This window comes from Silene latifolia, chromosome X (genome assembly GCF_048544455.1).
Source record: "Silene latifolia isolate original U9 population chromosome X, ASM4854445v1, whole genome shotgun sequence".
Taxonomy (NCBI): domain Eukaryota; kingdom Viridiplantae; phylum Streptophyta; class Magnoliopsida; order Caryophyllales; family Caryophyllaceae; genus Silene; species Silene latifolia.
The window spans coordinates 261,106,974-261,113,352 of record NC_133537.1 but is presented as its reverse complement, the minus strand read 5'-3'; the positions used below and the strand labels follow the sequence as shown (position 1 = coordinate 261,113,352).

The 6,379-nt window shown below is 38.7% G+C and overlaps 1 non-coding gene across 1 annotated transcript; it reads right to left on the bottom strand.

Annotated features, from left to right (window-relative positions):
- Positions 1-3,900: 3,900 nt before the first annotated feature.
- LOC141626045 (small nucleolar RNA R71) lies at positions 3,901-4,007 on the bottom strand. The gene has a single exon (XR_012535776.1). It is a non-coding gene; the product is annotated as a small nucleolar RNA R71 (small nucleolar RNA).
- Positions 4,008-6,379: the final 2,372 nt, after the last annotated feature.

Here is a 6,379-nt window from a genome sequence, read left to right as displayed (position 1 = left end):
TAAGTGCCGAACTTTGTTCCGTTCGAATTGTTGAAGTTCTTCTTGCATAGCTATAATCCAATCTAATTCTGCAAGAGCTTCTTTAATATTTGTTGGTTCAATTGTTGATAAAAATGAATAGAAAGAGCAGAAACTGTTTAAGGATCGTCGCGTTTGAACACCCTTTTTAATATTACCAAGTATACTTTCCATAGGGTGTGAACTCTTATAATTCCATTTTGTTGAAGTAAATGCTTCTTCATTATTTGAACTTGATCCAACTTCATTTGGCTCAGAATTTAAGGACGTTCCCCCTGAATCCAATCCAGGTGTTGTAGTAGAGTCGGGTATAACTTTGGACTCATCACCTTGATTTGGATTCAATGTTATAATAACATCATCTATAACATTGGATTGAGAATCCTTATCTTGAGACAATGTTATAGTATCATCAACTATAACTTTAGTTTTCTTCTTTTTGTCTTTTGAAGAATGATCAAGCTCATCATTTATTCCTTCTATCTCATTGTCCTTATTTTCCAATTCTGGAGGATCATTTATGGAAACACGAAAATCAGGTTCATCCATGTCTTCTTCCTCATCCTGTAAGGGCTTATCAAACACGTTATCTTCCTTAAAAATAACATGAATACTTTCTTCAATACAAAGTGTTCTTTTATTGAAGACCTTATAAGCCTTGCTATGATCCGAATAACCTATAAAAATAGCCTCATCACTTTTAGGGTCGAACTTACTTAACCTATTTTTACCATTGTTATGAACAAAACACTTACTCCCAAAACAACGAAGATGAGAGATATTAGGTTTACGACCTCTTAGAAGTTCATAAGGGGTTTTCTTTAGGATAGGTCTTATCATAGCACGATTGTGAATATAACATGAAGTACTAATGGCTTCAGCCTAAAAATTACGAGGTAGACCACTACACAAAAGCATTGTACGAGCCATATCTTCTAGTGTTCTATTCATACGTTCAACCACACCGTTTTGTTGAGGAGTTCATGGTGCATAAAAGTTATGTCCTACACCATTAACTCTACAATATTCTATAAAGGCTTGTTTATCAAATTCGGTGCCATGATCCGTACGAATAGAAACAAGGTTAGTCTTATATTTATTTTGAACTAGTTTCATAAGACAAACAAACTCATCAAAAGTCTCATCTTTTGAGTGGAGAAAGATAGGCCATACAAACCTTGAGTAGTCATCTACGAGAACAAAAACGTACCTGGATCCTCCTCTATTGCTTACCTTCATGGGACCACACAAGTCCATGTGTATCAACTCCATGGCTTGATTCGTGCTTACCACTCTATTAGGTTTGAACGATAATCTCACATGTTTGCAATGAGCACAAGTGTCACACATCTTCTCTTGATCGAACCTAATTTTAGGTAGTCCTTCAACCAAGTCCTATCTCTTAAGTTTATTCAAAATAGGTGAGCTAATTGATGTGACCATAATTGGCGCATATTTAGCCCCCGAATTACCATTGTTTTCATGCTTTTTAGTGCCTATTTGGGTCATTTCTTATCTTTAGTTCTTTGTTTTGCATATTCTTTGAGATTTTGATCCCTTGGTAGGAAAGGAGTAAGAATCTTGCATTTTCATGGCAAAACAAGGCTAAATTGATCATATTCAATGACCAAGCATTAAGGAGAGACAAGACTAGAAGGCCTTTGTACATAGCATAGTAGAAGAGCAATGTTGAGAAAAGGATCCTTGAGTCCCCAAGGAAATCCCCAAGGAATTCATGAAGAAAAGGGAAGAAAAGAAGAAGAAAAGATGCTGACAAACAATCCGAACGGATTGTACACAATCCGTCCGTCCGTCCAAGCCCAATCCGAAGCGTCCCCGCAAAGGAATCCGCTCGGATTCCCCTCGCCAATCCGAGCGTCTTGCCCAAGAATCCGCTCGGATTCTCACCAGATCCGGCCGTCCCGACTCCCATCCGCACGGATTGCGGACAAAGACGTTTTCACTCTTCTAGCAACGATAAGAGAAGCCCTTCTCTCGGAGAATACCGGAGTCTCCTTGCTCAACTTAAAAGTGTAATTACTAGTTTAGCCCTTAGTTAACCCTAATGCATCCTCCCTAATTTTCACTATAAATACCCCATTAGTCTAATTAGAGGAGCATGTTCTTCTTATCAATAATTAGTGTAGTTAATATCAATCAAATCTCTCTTCAATATTGTAATCAAATATTAATCAAGTTTTAATCCAAGTTTTAGTTCTTTAAATCTCTCTCTTGTTCTTACTTTATTTTGGGTAATTGAAGATTATTTGGGTTATTATTGGGAGATTGACAACCTCTCAATCTAGGATTCAAGTACTTCTATTATTCTTGCTTTATTATTGGAATCATTAGTAGGTATAATCTCTTAATCCCTTTTTAATTATTGCTAATTACTTTCATTTATTCATCATGTTTCATTATGTTAGTATGATTGACAACCTTTCTAGCATGATCAATATGATAATGAGTGAGTAGTCTCTTAGCTAGGGTTTAATGGGTGATTAGGGGAAACCAACATGGGGAATGATTCATGCTTAAATTAATATGCTTTCATATCTTATTTGCTTGCTTGTTTTGATCTTAATACATGCACATGTTATATTTGATGAAATGCTAAGCCTATGAATCCTTGCATTTACTATCATCTTCTATCCTTTCAACTTGACTTGTAAGACATAACCCAACTCGAGTCTTGTTAGACCATGCATGTGTTAAGTAGGGAAGATTAAGTCGACTTGTAGGTGTTGTACAATCCAAGAGATTCGGCTCCGGGACCCAAACTTTCCTAGGATTGTAAGATATAACCCAACTCAATCCATCACAACAATAATTGCTTGCTTATAGTTTGAGAACATGTTTGTATGATCATATCCCATGATTCCCCTATGAACCCATGACACCCTAGTGCTTTTAATCAATTGTTTACACCCCTTATTTTATTTTCATTGCTATTTTAGTTTAGTAACCTTCTACATCAACCCAATTTGTGACACCCCTAGACACCACTAGTTACAATAGAATCTTCATTTCAATACCCGTCCCTTGGGATCCGACCTTTACTTGCCTCTTTACTAATTGTAGAGTTGTTTGTGAAGTATAAATTGTGTTTTGTATCGACCATTGACCAACGACCACATATGCTTAATTGTGAACACGAAATGGACCCGATCAAAAATGGCGCCGTTGCCGGGGAAGGTGTTTAATTGATTTAAGATTTCTTTTATTGTTTTTAGTTGTGTCTTTTTCACCTTGGGGAAGTAAAAACTCCTCAAGGTTTGTTCTAATTGTTTTCGAGTTGTTTGATATTTTGCATGTCTAGAAGGTTACAAAGAGATTTGTTACCTTTTGACCGTGAAATCGAAAGAACCTTGACGAATAATAGGAGACTTGTTAGGAGGAATTTGGGAGGTGTTGGTGAAGTTGTTCAACCCACTAGTGAGTTTGTCAATCCTTTCGCAATAGAAGGAGAAGAAAACCCATTAAACAATACCACACAAAATCCACCTACAATGCCTAAATTCTCGTCACACTCTATACCCACCGAGGAGGATTTACCAAATGGTACTCCTACCCCACAACATCTTACCGGAAACTTTATTGCCAAGTCCGCCTTCATTCAACTAGTTGAGAGGAGCCAATTCGGGGGAATGCCTAGTGAGGACCCTCATTCTCATATGGAAACCTTTTGCGATTATTGTGAAGCTATCTCTCAAACGGGCGTGACTCAAGACCAAATAAGATGGGTCTTATTTCCTTTTTTCGTTAATCGGCACCGCAAAGCAATGGTTGAAGGGCCTCGATAAGGCCACCCTTGGAATAGATTCTTGGAAGAAGCTAGCTCCAGCTTTCTACCAAAAATTCTACCCACCGGAAAAGACCAATATGCTAAGAGCTCAAATTACGGGTTTTAAGCAAAGGGATGAAGAATCTTTGTATGAAGCTTGGGAGCGGTTCAAAGGTATTTGTCGCTCATGTCCTCACCATGGACTTAGCGAATGGTTTTTAGTGCAACAATTTTGGAATGGTTTATATGAAGATTCTAGGAACATTCTCAATATGGGATCAAATGGAATGTTCACCGAAGTTGATGACAATCAAACATGGAACAAGATTGAGGAAATGGCGGTCCATAATTCACAATATAGTAGGCCTCGCAAGGCTACTAGAGGAGGAAAGTATGAAGTGGACACCGTTACTCAATTGGGTGCTCAACTTAGTGCTCACATTGACACAATCAACTTGAAGTTTGAACAAGCTATGGCTAGACTTGAGGAAAGCTCAAAATCATCAAAGCATCATGTCAATGCCATGACGGCATCCTCATCAATCCCAAGCGGGATATGTGAGAATTGTGGAACCTTGGGTCATGACTCAAGTGAGTGTAGGGGAACAACCGAACAAGTTAATGCTTTCCAAGCTTACAAAAGTGGTACCCCTTATTCAAATTTTTACAATGAAAACACCAAGTTCCATCCAAATCTTTCATACAAAAGCCAAAATGTCCAAAACCCTCAAACAACATACACTCCACCACCCATGAGAAATCAAAATCAAAGACCCTTTTACAATCAAAACCAAGGTTACCAAAATCAAAATCCATACAATCACCACAATGACCAAGGTTTTGATGTCCAAAAAGCGGTCCTCCAAATGCAAAAGAATCAACAAGAATTTTTCACCCAAATGCAAAAAGATAGCCAAGCAAAAGACACCACCATCAACAACATTCTAGCTCACACCAAGATGTTGGAAACACAATTGACCCAACTAGCATCTTCAAGCTCACAAAGACAAAAGGGGCAATTACCACCACAAAGTAATCCCCCTAGACATGAAACGGTTAGTGCCATTCACTTGAGAAGTGGTACAAGATATGAAGCACCGAAGAAGCAAGTTGAGGATGAAGTTGTGAGAGCTAGTGAGAATGAAGTTGTGGTGCAAGAAGGGGAATCATCAAAAGAAGAAAGCTCAAAGAAAAATGAAGACAAAGCCAAAGAAAAGGAGCCCATTGTGATTAGACTTCCTTTTCCAAGTCGTCAAGCCAAGCCTAAATTTGATGATCAACTTGGGAAGTTCATGGAGATTGTGAAGAACTTAGAAGTCTCAATTCCTTTCACGGAATTAATCAATCACGTTCCGGCCTATGCAAAGTACATGAAAGATATCCTCACAAAGAAGAAGTCGATCCGGAAACTTGAGACTATCGCCTTCACTAAGGTGAGTAGTGCAATACTTCAAGGGAGTTCACCTCCAAAGTTAAAGGATCCGGGAAGCTTCTCAATACCATGTACCATTGGCGACACAACGATCAACAAAGCCTTATGTGATCTAGGGGCTAGTGTGAGTGTCATGCCGTACTCGGTAAGTAAAAGGTTGGGAATGGGAGAGCTTAAATGCACCAATATCACTCTTCAAATGGCCGATAGATCGACGAAGACACCATTAGGGATATGGGAAGATGTCCCCGTGCGAATTGGGAAGTTTTTCATCCCGGTGGACTTTGTCATTGTTGATATGGAGGAAGATTCCAACATTCCAATCATCTTAGGAAGACCTTTCCTACACACCGCGGGTGCGGTGATTGATGTGAAACATGGAGAGCTCACTCTAGAAGTGGGAGATGAAAGCATAACTTTTAATCTTGACAAGACCATGAGAGCTCCTCGTTTACATGAGCCATGTTTCATGATTGATCATTATAGCCGAAAAGATGAAAAGAAGAAATCGGAACTCCAATGGAGGAAGAAAGTTGAAGATGCTCCATTCAAAGAGCAAGTGAATTGTGACAAGGAGAGCTTGCAAAGCTCATCAAAATCAACCAAGGAAGAAGATGATGGCCTCATTGGCCAAGAAAAGAAATTGGGAGAGTTGTCTCCATCTAAGCAAGAGATTTTCAATGATCAACTCAATGAAGTTTGTGGTCTTTGGGACGACGAATTTGAAGGGATCTTTAATCCCTACATTGGGCATGCCATCGATCATGATCAACAACAAGAGCCACGGTCTATTGAGGACCTCTACCATAACAATGAACAAGCTTTTGATTACTTCTTCAAGGTGTTGAGCAACATCAACAACACCTTGAACATGCCCCCTGACATCTCATCAAGAATGAGAGTTTGGTGGAGTCCTTCCTAAACCACCACTTGTAAATATTTCTAACTCCCTAACTTACATTTAATTTTTGTATTGCATTTTTGTCATTTTTGGATTTATTTTTACTTTGATCAAAATAATTGTCATGTAAGAGAGAAGTGAGGGAGGGACTAATGATTTTAATTGTTGTGTAGTGCTTTACCTTAGTGTGGGGATGGCAATTACCTAGGCTATTCATGCCTTAGTAGTGCCCCCGCAATGAAGA